A 17,195-nucleotide genomic window follows, 5' to 3' on the forward strand; every position below is an offset into this window, starting at 1 on the left:
TCTTAGCAGGACTTGTACACTTAATGGTAAGGTGCTAGGGTGTGTTGCTGAACAAAGAGATTTTGGAGTGCAGGTTCATAGCTCCTTCAAAGTGGAGTTGCAGGCAGATAGGATAGTGACGGCGGCATTTAGTATGCTTTCCTTTATTGGTCAGAGTATTGGGTACAGGAGTTGGGAAGGTCATGTTGCAGCTACACAGAACATTGGTTAGGCCACTGTTGAGAATACTGCATGAAATTCTGGTCTCCTTCCTATCGGAAAGATTTTGTAAAACTTGAAAGGGTCCAGAAAAGATTGACAAGGATATTGTCAGGGTTGGAGGATTTGAACTATAAGGAGAGGCTGAACAGGCTGGGGCTGTTTTCCCTGGAGCGTCGGAAGCTGAGGGGTGATCTTATAGAAGTTTACAAAATTATGAGGGCCATGGATAGGATTATTAGACAAAGTATTTTCCCTGGGGTCGGGGAGTCCAGAACTAGAGGGCATAGGTTTAGGGTGAGAGGGGAAAGATATAAGAGACCTAAGGGGCAACTTTTTCACGCAGAGGGTGGTACGTGTATGGAATGAGCTGCCAGAGGATGTGGTGAAGGCTGGTACAATTGTGACATTTAAGAGGCATTTGGATAGGTATATGAATAGGAAAGGTTTGGAGGGATATGGGCTGGGTGCTGGCAGGTGGGACTAGATTGGGTTGGGACATCTAGTCGGCATGGACAGGTTGGACCGAAGGGTCTGTTTTCATGCTGTACATCTCTATGATTCAGGAAGGCATTCAACAAGGTTCCTCATGGTAGGCTGGTTACCAAGGTTACACGCAGAATGCAGGGAAATAAAGCCACTTGGATACAGAATTGGCTCGAAGGTAGACAGCAGAGGGTGTGTTGGAGGGTTTTTTTTTCAGACTGGAGACCTGTGACCAGAAGGATCAGTGCTGGGTCCACCGCTTTACGTCAGTTATATAAAACGCTTTGGATATGAACATAGGAGGTATAAGTTAGTAAGTTTTGTAATAGAAAAAACCGTTAACGCAGATCAGAATGTGCTAGACTGTTTCGTGCGCAAGAGGAGGTCACATGGGGTTAGACATCTGGGAACGCGAGAAGGCGGAGAATGGAGTCAGATCAACACCCAATCAGAAGACAATCCCACCTCAGTGATTGCATGACGTTCTATACTACATAAAAGACTGGGTCAGGGACAGGAATGCGTCGGACTTCGTGAACTGACACACTTTGCTGTTTGTCAGGGACGGGAAGAGGTAGACCCAGAGCTCTGTATAGTTTATTTTAGCAGTAAGTGGATAAAGTAAGAGTTTGAGACCGAATATCTTCTCCTATTGCTTCATTGAAAGAACACGCAGGACTCGGCTCACACATAGAGGAGAGTAAGCTGGTACATTGAACCAAAGTCCAACAGCTTGGTGACCCCAACATGATGAAGACGGAGATGTGACGGAAAAGAGAGAAAAATAGAAACAACGGACAACTGACGTCTGATGACAACAACAAGCGGCGCCGCATAAAAAGGTGAGCAGACACCTGTTTATATCAAAGCTCTGCAATTGGAGATACCAAATTGATTGTTGTCAGTATACTGCAAGTGTCCTAGTAATACTAAGTGGATAAAGTATTGATATAATACGTACAGGTTTAAAGTCCCGTGGGGTTAGAGTCCCCATAAAAGCAACAAGTTACATAAGTGTGAGGAGGTTTAAAGTCCATTGAGCAGGAGCTTATAAAAGCAACGCTCACAAATTTTGGTTTATGATTGATGTGTTGTAAGTTTTAAAATTATATTGGAGGATGGCAGAAAAGCCAGTAGTGTCTCGGAGACAGAGACAGTGGTGTCTCAGCAAGAGAGTGTCGGCAGTGGAAACCTAACGGTGACAACGAAACTGCTGATAATTCTCACTGAAAGGGTCAGTTGCTCGGGTGTACTCCATACAAACTGACTGGCCACCGGATTTGTCTCTGATTGGGTTGGTTGCTCGGTTATATTACATCCAAACCAACTGACTACTGGACGGGAGGATTAAAAAAACACATATAAAATGGAAGGGGAATTTGATAAAGAGTGTGAAGGATAAGGAGGATGTTCTTCCAACTTAATGTTGCCCGTAAAACATCAGTGGGGTAAAGCCAGAAGTCAGTTAGTCAGTGGGCTCGCAAAGAACAAACAAAAAACAATGATGGAGAAACATGACAAGGTTTGGGAAGAATTACAAAGACAGGGCAAAGTCCCAAAAGATGAGGAGAGGAAGAAATTGTCGCTATTTTTAGGAAAAGCAGAAGAGCAAGCTAAACTAGAAGTAGAAGAGCACACGAAGGGAAAGAAAGGGTCAATATTGGTTAGAAGAAAGTGGACAAAAGAAGGCAAGGAGAAAGAAGAGAGGAGGATTCATCTGCACAACATGACGTTAGTCTGTGTAGCGGTAGAAACATTCCAAAAGAGAGAAGGTGGTACCTTGAAAACAGAACTGGCAAAGGAGACAGAAAAGGCAGGACCATCCGTGCCATTATATCCCAAACTGCCTGGGGTACAACCACTGCCCCCATATCCTGTAACACAAATGCCACTCATGTATGTTCAAGAAGGGGTGTTAGATGTGCCAGAAGTAGGAACAAGAGAGTACAACGTAGCAAAAGAGAGACTGGCGGAAGCAGTAGAAGAAAGCATCAGAAAAGTAGAAAAACTAAGACTAGAAGCCGAACAGATAGTTAAGGAAGCGGAGGAAGTAAGCAGGGTGATAATGACGCACAGCAGAAACAAAGAACAGCCGAAACAGGGGAGTCATTCATCAGTGCAAGAGCCAGATGCTCACTTGACACCGTATAGTGCTGAGTGTGAAAAGAGGGGAAGATCACATGCCTCGGGTCAGTTACTAGATAACGGGTTCTCAGACAGAAGGAGAGAGTTGAGGGAAGAAAGAGATAGAGAGAAATTGGATGAGGAGGCGTCTCAAAATAGTACGGAAATTGAGGACGAAGAATCCTTGACAGATGATGACCCACACACCTACCCATCACTTTGACAGGCTCACTCACAATGCACACGGAACACGACCCTCCACTGAAGCCCCTACCTGAAACAAGATATAACCTGCGTCAAAGAGACACATTACGACAACCCATAAAGTATCACCACCACCAAATGCCATAAATTTACAAAGGCTCCTATATGGGGGATGTTTATCAGTCCTTTACATTTACTGACATGAACTGCATCCTGGATAAAATGCTCCCACCCATGGAGGGAGGTGGGCCCTGGATGACTAAATTTTGCCAATATACACTAGGCCACAAGTTAGCTATGGGCAACTGGAGAGCATTGTTGGGCAAGCAATTGAGTATGTGGGAAATACAGCAGATTGAAGCTTCTGCGGGGACCACCTTACTACCTGATTCAGACCCATTCACGCAGCATGCCACCTGTGTGGGAAGGGCAATGAGAAATAGATTTCCGATTCCACCGGGAGCAATGCACTCACTCACCTTCACAATGAAGGAGGGTGAGGATATGCCTGCCTTTTTGGCCAGATGTAAGGGCACATGGACAGATACTGTGGGGAGCCATCCAGGGTTGGGTCAGCTACAAACCACGTTATTTAGAAATGCCGTTATGGCAGGGATGCCTAAGGAAGTAAAAGAGGCAATGGGATTAATCCCGACATCCCAGGTTGTTCTACAGAACAGTGGGAAAAACACTTGACACATTACACGAAGCGCCACAGGACAAAACAGGATGAAGATAAACAGAGCAACAAGTTAATTCAAGTGCAGTTGCTGAAGTTACAGCTCGATGAGGCTAGAAGGAAGGCTAATGATACAAAGAAGGCCTCCCAAAAGATGACTAATCAGATGGTTCAGCAGCCGTTGGCACAAAACAACCTCCCAAGTCTAGACCCAACACCTGATTGGATGCCATACCACCCCACCATGGGGGCAGGCCTATAGGCATAGCAGGAGGAATGCGTGGTCGAGGAAGGGGCCGCAGAAGACTCAGAGGTCAGCCACCCAACACCTGTTTTGAATGTGGCCAACCCGGGCATTGGAGAAGAAATTGTCCCATGCTGTGGGGACCCCAGGGAGGCCAGGGATCAATCAGAGGACAGTATGTTCACTCAAGTCAGCCTCCTTCTCAAAAGGCTGTTCAGCCTTACCAAGCCCCAAATGCAGCTGCAGCCCCGGTGCAAGGTCAGTACCCCCAAACTATGCTGGAAGGGCAGGGGTACGAATATTGACGGGACCCGAGGACTCAGGGACATGCGGGGTTGGCAGACCCCTACATGCAAATGAGGGTAATGGACAAGAATCTGTCTTTTTTGGTTGACACGTGTGCAAGATTTTCTACCATCACTTGTGACATACCTCGGTCAAACATGTCATCCTCCAGCGTCCGGTTAGTAGGATTCTCGGGTAAACCAGAAAATCTGCCTTTGACATCGCCACTGATCACATCAGTGGCCAGACAGACCTTCCGTCACCGGTATATTTCATCACCTGCATGCCCTGTCAATCTGATGGGCTGCGACTTGCTGGTGAGATGCGGGGCCTCGGTTCTGTGTGGACCAGACGGACTGGTAGTGACCTTCCGAATGGCTATTCTGTCAACTGTTCCATGACAATGATTCAGTCTGGATCCCAAATGATGCTATCAGCGGACACATCACCAACGGCAGAAGGGCAGATATATACTGGGGACTCCTAGAACCCGAAAGCAGGCAGAACAACAGCATACAGTCTTTATACAACCAATGGCGACTCTAGGTTCATATGCTGCATCCCTATGCTCTTCCTGCAGATCCCCTTCATGTTACCCTACATTATGATAGAGATGACAATGAAATCTATCAGCATGCATTCTATCAGCACCTAGAAGGGACTCAATGGGATATTTCCTCCAGTTGCATTCTGCTAGGGAAGGAAGGTGTGGTGGGTGTTGTTGAACTAACTGCAGAACAGTTGGAATGGTGTGAGATGTCAGAAGAAGCTATACCTCATGTCACATTGGCCGTGCATGCTAAACATCAGGCCAAGGATCTGGGACCGATGTCCAAACGTTTGATGGCGCTAACTGATTGGGTTTGGACTCAGCTACCCAGTTTACAATATTCACCATCAGAGGAAGCCTACAGAATTATGAACAGGACAACTGACAAGGTGCTGCTGGAACATAGGCAGATTGAAAGGTTTCACGGCAGGGAAAATACAGACCATCCACAGGCTGCAGCGATGCCTGATACTCTACCAGATACCTTGTGGTCAGCAGGTCCAATGGACGTTGGTCACTGCAAACACGTTACACCAATCACATTCGATTTAATAGACCACACTCCGATTTGGCAGAGACAATACTCTCACAAACCAGAGGCTGAAGCCGGCATTGCCGATACAATTGAAGGATTGTTAGCAGCAGGGATGCTAGAACCCTCCCGGTCAGCCTGGAACACTCCTATCTTACCTGTAGAGAAGCAGAATACAGGTAAATATAGGATGGTGCATGATCTTGGACAGATCAATCGTGTTGTCTCTACTCCAACAGTTCCAGTTCCAATGCAATGTCACTGCAATGTCTGTGCTGACCCCTGACCATATGTGGTTCTCGTGCATTGATCTAGCCAACGCGTTCTTCTGTTTGCCCCTAGCTGATCATTTGAGGGACATTTTCTCGTTCACCTACAAAGGCCAACAATTACGTTACACAAGGGTCTCTCAAGGGTTCATTTCGTCGCCGGGGGTGTTTAATCAGGTACTGAAACAGCAGCTGAAGGACATGATGCTCCCAAAGGAGGTGGTATTGATCCAGTATGTGGATAACATTCTTCTGGTGGCACCCGACCACGTTTCTTGTCTGGCAGCTACAAAGTCGTTGCTGATTCACCTGTATAACGTCGGTTTCAAAGTCTCACGGGCTAAATTGCAATGCTGCAGACAAACGGTGTCTTTTCTGGGTAAAGTTATTTCCTCTAAAGGAACAGGTGTGTCTCCGTCCCATAGATCCTCCATTCTGCATCATACCAAACCAGTCACTGTAAAAGACATGCTCTCATTTCTTGGGTTGGCAGGATACAGCAGACTATTCAGTGCATCATATGGGGAGCTCACTTTCCCTCTGAGGGCCATGGTAAATAGCAAGGCATGAGAAATTTGTCAGCCCATTTGCAGTGGACCACAGAGGCAGACGAACGTTTCATATCTCTCAAACAGGCCCTAACGCGGGCTGCTGATTTAGCGGTCCCAGGTTACAAAGAGCCATTTTTCCTCAATGTTTCTGAAAAATCACACACAATAAAATGGTGTTCTTTTTCAGAAAAAAGCAAGAGGCAGGCAGGTGCTGATGTATGTAAGTGTTACCCTTGACCCAATAGAGGACAGACACCCGCCATGTACAAGACATGCAGCAGGGGTAGCAAAAATTCTCCAAAAGGTAGCACATATAATCATGGGCCACTCACTAATGGTACTGACGACATACAGTATAGTGGCCGATGTGAACTCAACAGCCTTCACAATGACGTCACTGCGGCAAACCAGGTTAGAGAAAATCCTGAATGCACCACATATAACTTTCACACACGAAGGAATCAACATGGTTGACAACATGGGAGAAGGAGAACACACATGTGAGGAAAGGGTACAGAGAGAGACGTCAAAGTTAGGGCAGACTTACGGGCAAAACCACTTGTAGACCCAGAAGTGCTGTTCACAGATGGTTGCTGTTACAGACATCCAACTGAAGGACTTATGCAGCCTATGCAGTGGTGCGACAGACAAGTGAGGGATTTGAGGAAGTGTTGACAGGAAAAGTGACAGGCAAAGAATCAGCCCAGTTGGCTGAACTACAGGCAATGATAGCTGCATTAGAATGGTCAGAGGGAAAAAGAATAAACATCTACACTGACTCTGCATATGTGATAGGGGCTATACAGGTAGAACCCAGTCAATGGATCAGAGCAGGATTCTTAACAGCAGCAAAAACCCCAATCAAACATGAAAAAGATGTGAAAAGATTAGCGGAGGCCCTAATGAAACAGTGTATGACCTGCTGCCCGCCTGCGATGCAAATATGTTAATAAAAGAGCAGCAGAAAGCCTCTCCTCATGAACTGACAGTATGGAGAAAGAGAGAGAGGGGCCACAGAGTCAGAAGGGATTTGGAGGTCACCGGACGGTAGACCAATGCTACCCCCAGGTTTGATTGCTTCCATGCTACAGGAAGCTCGTGGGTTGACACACTGGAAAAACGCAGATGCAGAGGTATTTGACACATTGGTGGCATCTGTTCTTGCCGGCAATGATTGAAAATTACATCAGAGAATGCAAAATGTGTACAGAATACAATGTAAAAGCAACAGTGAAACCACACGAGGGAAAATTCCCTCTCCCAAGAATGCCAGGTCAGGAAATAGTGATTGACTACACTGACATGATAGAGAGAGGAAACGGATATCGGTACCTTTTGGTAGCAGTGAATGCCTACACTGGTTGGCCAGAAGCGATACCTGCGAAAAAGGAAGACGCAAAAACAGTGATCAAATTCTTGATAAACCAATACATTCCAACGCATGGGTTTCCAAAGAGAGTCAGGTCAGATAATGGCACACATTTCAAGAACAAAGACCTGCAAGAAGTTGAAGCAGCTTTAGGACTGAAACATGCGTTTGGAACAGTGTTCCATCCTCAGTCACAGGGAAAAGTGGAAAGAATGAATCAGTCCATAAAAGGAAAAATAGGAAAAGTGTGTGCTCAAACAAAGTTAAGCTGGGTGGATGCCCTACCCTTAGCTTTAATGTCCATTTGAAGCTCAGTAAACTCTATCACAGGGTTCACCCCGAACGAACTAACAACAGGGCAGCAGTTCCCGGGACCAGGAGCTGGAATACAGATGTTAGAGGGAGGAGGAGCCTCTCTAAGATACAAACCTTACTATGACCAACTAACAGCTTTGGTGTCAGCTTTCTCCAAACAGGTTGGATCGGCAAAGGGGGACCTACAGAGCCAGGCGCCATCTACCACAGACTAGGTCCTGCTGAAGGTGATCAAACGGAAGTGGTTGGAGCCAAGGTGGACAGGACCTTACAAAGTGGTGGAGAGAACATCTCATGCGGTCAGACTACAAGGGAAAGGAGAAAGCTGGTACCATTGGAGCCAGTGTGCAGCCACTGAACCGCCAATGAGAACTCTAGAACAAATAAGAACAGAAAAAGAGTAGAAGGGTCTTAAACTTTTAACTCTTGCAGGAAGAGGGTCCTGGAGAAAGGGGGAGAGGTTCTAAAGATCTCCAAGGAAAGATTTTTCTGGAGAGCATAAGTGAGGACAGGACCAAACATAAGAAGATTTTGTTTAAAACATATAGGAAAGTTGTGTAAAGGACATAATGTTCATTCTGTAAGGAGCCCACACTACCCTAGGCTGTTGTGGTTGGGAGTTTTTGCTATTATTTCATGTATAAGTGTTATGCCGCTGTTAATAGGGGTATCAACCATGAGGGACAAACACACAGACGAGGGAGAAAGTCCCAGGAACAAAAGATCAACAGGACAAGAGGCAGACAAATGTTTAAGGGAGGCGGGGAGCCGGGTACACATCAGACATGATAAAAAGCGTGGTACAACATACTAGTTTGACTTATGCAAAGTAATTGACTGTGGCCAAGATACAGGGAGCTGGAGAGGGTATGATGTATATCTTTGCATCTACGCCATTTACTATGACCCATGCCTGTCGTGGGATCATGTATTAACATGGACTGGGGTACGATGGACACCCAAGTCGTCACCTTTGGATAATAGATGGAAAGTTAGAGACCATGTGAGCCTGACTAAGGGGCAACTCGATCATTCCTCAGAGCTAAAAAATCCACTCTTGTTAACCCTGACAAGATTCGATATTAACCCTGGTCCCAAAGAGGTACAGATTTACTGTGGGATTGATGACAGAATTTTTATTTTGTAATAGGTGTAGATCAATCAGGAGTGGATACCATGGGACTAGTGAAGGTAAGCTTAGTGGACCCTCCTACGAACCAGCCACAAATCGAAAACACAACAAGTATGGTGGTAGAACCAAGTTCAGGGGTCGTGGTAATAGACTACAACAACCTCACGAGAAGGGACATTATTAAATTAGCCACCGGGTATGGGGATAAGAACCTATGGCTGGACTGGATATCAGCGACTGCAACCTCAATGAATATGAGCAATTGCGTGGCGTGTTCCTCGGCCAGGCCAAGCCTATTTACTACCCCAGCCCCATTGTTCCTTAATATAAACCCAGCAGGATTTCACTGCATGATGGCACTCACCATGCAGGCAGACCCTCCAAATTGTACCACCTTAAGTGCCATTTTCCCATCTGTAAAGAATTCCACGTTACCTCCAGTGTTTACCCCAAGGGCCAACAATTACACTTGTTTCGCTTGAAGTTCTAATACAATCTTGGCAGACATGCCCGCTGACTGGTGTCAGGACACAATTGATGTAACCGGCTGGCAGAATGCGAGCACAATGGTTTGGGCCAGAGCTGATCTTTTTTGGTATTGTGGAGATAGAACACTCCATGTTAGTCTACCTCCAGATTGGTCTGGAACATGTGCAATGGTCAGGCTAAGGTTACCCTTAATCCTCTTAGGAGAATGACAACAGGGAATAAATCCGCATGCACGAAAACGCAGGGATTTGTTTGATGTCACTTCTGGCTCAACCACTTACATGGATGCAATAGGTGTTCCCCGCGGTGTACCTGATGAATATAAATTGGCAGACCTGGTAGCAGCAGGATTTGAGAATCTCCCAATTATCGGTGTTCGCGCCGAATAAAAACGTCAACCGAATTAACGATGTACATTACAATGTACTCAGGCTAGCCAATAGAACTAGAGACGTGGTGGTGGGACTCTCTGAACAACTGGCAGCGACCTCATTGATGACAGTACAAAATAGAATGGCCTTAGATATGTTGTTAGCAGAAAAGGGGGAGGAAGTGTGATCTATGTTCGGAGATCAATGTTGTACGTTCATCCCCAACAATGCAGCACCTGATGGCTCGGTAACCAGAGCCCTGGAAGGACTAAGAACATTCAGGTATTGATAACCCTCTAGGAGGCATTTTCGACTCATGGTTTGGGAAATGGAATGGATTGATTGTGTCTGTGTTTATGCCCCTCGTTGGTATGACGACTGCGTCAGTGTTGTGTGGATGTTGTTGTATCCCCTGTAGTGGATCTCTGTTAAACAGGGTAATCATCACAGCAATTGAAGGGAAGGCACCCCCGCCCTACCAGATGTCACAGATGGAGACAGAAACTATGGCTCTGGCAGGAAGGGAAGACTATGCATCGGAGAGCGAATGTGATGTACAAAACTGGTTTGTTGGTCTCATTTTCATGAGACCAAAAGGGGGACTTGTAATAGAAAAAACCATTAATGCAGATCAAAATGTGCTAGACTGTTTCGCGCGCAAGAGGAGGTCACGTGGAGACTGTTTCGCGGGCAAAAGGAGGTCACATGGGGTTAGACATCCGGGAATGCGAGAAGGCGAAGAATAGAGTCAGATCAACACCCAATCAGAAGACAATCCCACCTCAGTGATTGCATGACGTTCTGTACTACATAAAAGACTGGGTCAGGGACAGGAATGCGTCAGACTTCGTGAACTGACACACTTTGCTGTTTGTCAGGGACGGGAAGACCTAGACCCGGGGCTCTGTATACTTTATCCATTTACTGCTAAAATAAACTAAGAGTTTGAGACCGAATATCTTCTCCTATTGCTTCATTGAAAGAACACGCAGGACTCGGCTCACATATAGAGGAGAGTAAACTGGTAGATTGAGCCAAAGTCCAACAGTTTGCAGATGATACCAAAATTGGAGGTGTCGTCAACAGCAAAAAAAAGGTTCCCCGAGAGTTCAACAGGACCTTATCAGATGGGCCAAGGTGTTGAGGATTGGCAGATGGAGTTTAATTTAGATAAATGGGAGGTGCTGCATTTTGGAAAGGCACATCAGAGCAGGACTTATACACTTAATTGTAAGGCTCTAGGGAGTATTGCTGAACAAAGAGACCTTGGACTGCAGGTTCATTGTTCCTCTAGATTAGATTAGATTACTTACAGTGTGGAAACAGGCCCTTCGGCCCAACAAGTCCACACCGCCCTGCCGAAGCGTAACCCACCCATACCCCTACATCTACCCCTTACCTAACACTACGGGCAATTTAGCATGGCCAATTCACCTGACCTACACATCTTTGGACTGTGGGAGGAAACCGGAGCACCCGGAGGAAACCCACGCAGACACAGGGAGAACGTGCAAACTCCACACAGTCAGTCGCCTGAGGCGGGAATTGAACCCGGGTCTCTGGCGCTGTGAGGCAGCAGTGCTAACCACTGTGCCACCGTGCCGCCCACAAAGTCTCAGGTAGTTGGTTTGTGAAGAAGACATTTAGTATGCTTTCCTTTATTGGTCAGAGCATTGAGTGTAGGAGTCTGGGAGGTCATGTTGCAGCTGTACAGGACATTGTCTAGGTCACTTTGGGAATATTGTGCGCAATTCTGGTCTCCCTGCTATAGGAAGGATATTGTGAAACTTGAAAGGGTTTCGAAAAGATTTACAAGGATGTTGTCAGGGTTGGAGGATTTGATCTATGAGGAGAGATTAAATAGTCTGGGGCTGTTTTCCCTGGAGTATTGGAGGGTGAGGGTTGACCTTATAGAGGTTTATAAAATCATGAGGGGCATGGATACGGTAAATAGACAAGGTCTTTTCCCTGTTGTGGGAGAGTCCAGAACCAATGGATATAGGTTTAGGGTGAGAAGGGAAAGATTTAAAAGAGACCTAAGGGGCCAACTTTTTCATGCAGAGGAGTGAGCTGCCAGAGGAAGTGGTGAAGGCTAGAACAATTACAACATTTAAAAGACATCTGGATGGTTTTTTGAATAGGAAGGATTTTGAAGGGTATCGGCCAAATGCTGGCAAATTAGACTGGATTAATTTAAGGTATCTGGTCGGCATGGATGGGTTGGACCGAAAGGTCTGTTCTGTGCTGTACATCTTTCTCTGACTCTCCAGCATCCACAGTCCTCACTTCTTCACCAGAACAGCAGCAAATCTGAGCAATAGCTGAACACTGTAGCTCAGGAATTAAACAGAATAAGAGAGCCTCCGGTGAAATCAACAATAACTAAAACAACTGCAAACCAGTTAATAATGATGTCAAAATCAACTGATTGGTGAGTAACTGGTCAAGTCTTCCTAGTTAATAAACTATGAAGCAAGATAGGCAGAGCGTTTCAGCCCTGTGGAATGCACTTGATGTACCATCTAGAAAGTCCTGAATGACCATACATTTAAGAAACACTGCCAGTAAGAACAATATGAGATTTGGATTTCAAAGCTTGGGCTGGCAAGTTGAGTCCCCGCTGTGCATTTACAAACTCAGAAGTCACTCAATACCAGGTTACAGTCAAATAGGTTTATTTGAAATCAAAAGCTTTTGGAGCTTTTGTTGTGAGTTATCCTAAAGTCACATCTTTTGTTGTGTGACTTCTGACTTTTTCCACCCCAGTCCAACACCACATCATGACATGCATTTGCAAGGTTGAGAGTTTTGTGGATTTCATGCTTCTGGATAGAATCACTTCACATATTAATAAAGTGCAGGTAGAGAGGGAATGAATGACCACCAAGCAGTAAAGGAAGATCTGGTAGGAGCTCCTGGATTACATCTTACACTCCAACAGGTATTCTGATCTGAACACTGGTGAAGATGACAGTTCCTCCAATCAGTACGGACAGGCCAGGTCTGCAGCACTACTTCCAGCTACACAGAGGTTGGAGGAGTAGAAGACGTGTGATAGGGAATTTGAATCCTCAATTCCATTTTTCTGTCTTTCTCCATAACTGTGGAGTCCCCTACTGTCTCAGTTTGGAATATACATAATGACCAAGCCCGAAAAGCCCTCTGTGGGAAAGAATTCCCCAAGTTAATAACCCTCAGAAAAAAAACATTCTTCCTCAATTGTCTTATATGTATATGCCCTTATTCTAAGATTATGCCCTCTGGACCTAGACTCTCCCAGAAGGGAAACAAACTTTCGACATCTACTGTGTCATGTCCTTTAAGAATCTTTTGTGTTTCAATAAGGTAACCTATCAATTTTCTATATTTCAATAAGTATGGACCAATCTATTCAACCTCTCCTCATAAGACAGTTCCTCGATACCTTGCATCAGACTAGTGAATCTTCTTGGACTCACTCCAATGCTGTATTTCTTGTACATGAGGCAACTATCATGCAGAAATGCAAGGTGAACCAGCACTAAATAACAGTTTGCAGTGATTTATAGGACTTGAAAACAAAACCACATGCAATGATTAATGCGGCCAGTAGGAGGAACATTTCAAATCAAAACATTGATACATTCATCATAGAGAAAGTGACTTCAGGATAACTCACAACCTATGTACAGTATATCCCTTTGCAGACTTTATATCTTTCTCAAAACTTGATTTTACTTTTATGTTTGTATTTGGCAACAAGATCATCTGTCTCTTGATTCAAGTCATTCATATACATTGTAAATAGTTAAGCCCCAGTACTGATCTTGTCATTTTGATAGAACAAAAAGATGATTAAGCAATACAGCTAGCAAATGGTCAGCACGTATGAAGATTGTAAATGGGAGCTATTTAGAAATAAAAATAGATCCATAACAGCTGTTAACAAAGAATTTTCATTTCCAACATAAGATTAAGATGAAATTCCAAAATTGTACTGTATTAGTTACAGCAAAGAAATACATTCAGTAAACAGCGCAGGACAGCCATTGAGAACTTTACACCTCATTGATCAAAAGCTGAAGCCTTAGCAGCAACCAGCAATGCACTGTGTGCAGTGAACTCGATAGTTCACAAAGCATGGCAGACCAAAAGGGTAATTTAGGAAGGCAGTACAAACCGTGGTGGGTTACTTTTAGAGAAATATGATAGGTAGCGAATAATTCTTCTCAGTAAATCTGTGATTTTATGAAATAAAATTCTCAGATACTTATCATAAGAAACTTAACATAGTAATATTTCAATAATACTCAATGACAATAGGAAAAAGATCTTCCAAAAAAAAAATCAACTTGGAACCACTTAGTTTCCACTAAACTTGAATTCAGGCCTACAGATTTATCATTGCTCCTAAACATGCTTTTACTCTCCATTTACTTCCCTCTCATTACCAACATTCATCCCGTCTCAAGTGAAATTACCATATATACATGAAAAGCAGGCATCTCTTCCACACCAGACTGCTTGATTTATTTTCAATGGCAGAGGCAAGCACCTCAGCAGTAAAATATATAGAAAAGTAAAGATGCAGTAATGCTGTTTTTCACTTTCTTCCTTATCAGCTTCCAAACCAGTTATGAAGGGTCTCAGGACCCCAAAATTTAACTCTGCTTTCTCTCCACTGATGCTGCTAAATCTGCTGAATTTTCCCAGCAGTTTCCATCTATGTTTCTGATTTCCAGCATTCATGGTTCTTTGGGTTTTTTTAAAAAATTCAGTTAATTTAAAATTGTGCTTGCTTACAGTTAACTTGGTTTAAACTGTTGAATCATTTGGAATTCTACCTCTGAATCGTATAGTGTGGTTGGGGAAAAAATAAACTTCTCACCTGTAATTAGCAAAACAAGATGTTAGATTATCTTGTAGTTTTCTTTTTCAATACATTAAGTACACGTTTAACATTAACTTATTTAATAATGTTTTGTTTAACACTGTTAACTGTCACTGTAAATATTTAATACAGTCAGTTTAATTTAAACATTATTTGCCACAAATGTCCTTTTCTGTGGCCTGCATAGTCACATGACCTTGCTCCAACTCTTCCACGCTCTCCCACACTCCCTTCTTCTCTTGCCCTCAAGTCCACTGTTCTGATCTTGATTGCTGGTACTGCTCCAGGTTTCACACGGTTGGGACTCACAAGACCCTGGGCTCCATTTAATACAAGCTGGTCAATGCAAGTAGTCTCTTCACATTAAAATATAGACAGATCTCAGCTGATACCTGAACCAATCAACTCCTGCCACTAGATGAAGGATGGTCAATCGAAATTGAAGTACTGCATGGTGAGTTTCTTTTAAATGCACCTCAATATTTAAGTAATACATTTTAGTTTGTAAGTTATTATAGTTGGGAATTAGCAGTGCTGCACACATACAATACAAAGAAGAACCCTGATTATCTGGCATTCAATTACCCAAATATCGGATTAACCGAAATAAATATTCCCCGCCCATGTCCTTCAGATAATCGAGGTTCCTCTGTAACAGTATAACTTGTACATTTATCACTTGGAAGAAACAATGTCCAAAGGAACCAATTGCAGTCTTTAACATTAAGTGACTTTTAAGTCACTTTTAAGTCACAATTTTCAGGAACATGACCACAACTTTAATTGAGGACTAGTTGTAAAAGATACCATGGCACTATTTTAAACAGAAGTGGCATTTCCCCTGTCCTGGTCAATATGGAGCCCTTGGTCAGCATCATGAAGTTATATCATCTGGTCATTATCACATCATTGCTTAGGGGAGTTTGCTTTACAAAAAAATTGTTGCTGCACTTTCTACATTACTACTGCAACTAGACTTCAAAAAAGTACCAAATTGGCTATAAGAAACTTTGGAACATCCTGAAGTCATGAAAGATATTGCATAAATGCAAACTTTTAAAAATACAGTTCTGGCTGGCCTCAGATATTACCATTAAAGCCTGCAACCTGCAACCAGCACCTTGACCTTTTATATTATAAGCAAGGCAAAAATTTCTGGCTCATTTAATCCAAGCAGCATGTAAACCATTTATATTAAAATAGCTTCCACGCTACACACACAACTGCTCAGAGTCGTAAAGTAGGTGAAATTTGATGCCATCTGCAAATGTATTCATCATATATTAGAACAGCGAAGTCTCCCTTTCCACTCTCCAGTCTTTACCACAAAAGGCAGTTAAATACAGTGAAGAATAAAGGAAACATTCTTGTCTCAGTATTTGAAACTTCATAAGTTCCTCCATCTATTATGAATTCTCAGCACACATACTAATTGTAGGACATGCTTGAGATTTGTTTCACAGCACCCATTACAAATCACATTTTTGCACCATAAAAGAAAACTGATGACAGTTACTTGATTTAAAATACAAAATAATGAAGATTCAAAGTTGGGTGATCGCTGAACTTGAATTTTTCAGGACATTTTCTTATATTACAACATACAAGCCAAACTCATTCATTTATATATTCCTAAAACCAAAACATCCACAACGCAACCTAAACAGACTTATATTTAGTGTAGAAGCACTATGGTTGCAATCAGAGGCATTACTCATGTTGGCTCAAAAATACAAACATGGATTTACAAAAAACATTGTTCCTTCCCTAAAGAGCGGCATAGTAGCTCAGTGGTTTGCAATACTGCCTCACAGCACCAGGGACCCAGGTTCAATTCCAGTCTCAGGCAACTGTCTGTGTGGAGTTTGCACATTCTCCCCACGTCTGCATGAGTTTCCTCCGGTTTCCTCCCACAATCTAAAGATGTGCAGGTCAGGTGAATTGGCCATGGTGTTAGGTTCATTAGTCAGGGGTAAAGAGAGGGTAGGAGAATGGGTCTGGGGGGGGGGGGTTACTGTTTGGAGGATCAGTCTTAGGGTATAGGAGTACATAGGAAAGTAGGGTTGAAGCCATAAATCAAATGAGACATGATCTTATCAAATGGTGAAAAGTATAAAAGGCTGAATAGCCTGTCCCTGCATCTAATTCTTAAGCTATTGTTTTTTTTTCCCCAAGGAGTGGGGTGGGTGGGGGGAGGGGCAAGATAATGGTGGCTGCTGGTACCAGGTCAGGATCCCATTTGTTTCAGCTACCTTTGCACTGTTTGATCCCATTTTCAGGATCTACTTCACACTCAGATTTGAGATTTCTCTCATTACTGAAAGAATGCATATACCAAGAGTTGCCCTGTCATGGCATGTTGCAGACGAAGGTTCTCAGCAAAGATAGGTCACATCGCTCATCGGCATGGGGGATGGAGTGACATACCTGGTGACAGTATTATGTATCACAGTCATTTTGGCAATACCTCTCATTCATGATCAACCATTTTCACCACTCACAAAATGTCATGATTTTGGCCCCTTCA

General features: G+C 43.8%; 1 protein-coding gene across 3 annotated transcripts in view; it reads right to left on the reverse strand.

Annotated features, from left to right (window-relative positions):
• The window catches only part of ankrd28b (ankyrin repeat domain 28b), a 212,250-nt gene that overhangs the window by 179,728 nt on the left and 15,327 nt on the right, over positions 1-17,195 (reverse strand). The window contains exon 2 of one of the 3 annotated variants that reach the window (XM_072575702.1): positions 7,455-7,500. The exons of the other annotated variants lie outside the window; for them this stretch is intronic. The gene's annotated coding sequence lies outside the window, so the exon portion shown is untranslated. The remainder of the gene's footprint in view (positions 1-7,454; positions 7,501-17,195) is intronic. 3 annotated transcript variants of the gene reach the window in all.

The sequence above is a fragment of the Chiloscyllium punctatum genome, chromosome 8, assembly GCF_047496795.1.
Source record: "Chiloscyllium punctatum isolate Juve2018m chromosome 8, sChiPun1.3, whole genome shotgun sequence".
Lineage (NCBI taxonomy): Eukaryota > Metazoa > Chordata > Chondrichthyes > Orectolobiformes > Hemiscylliidae > Chiloscyllium > Chiloscyllium punctatum.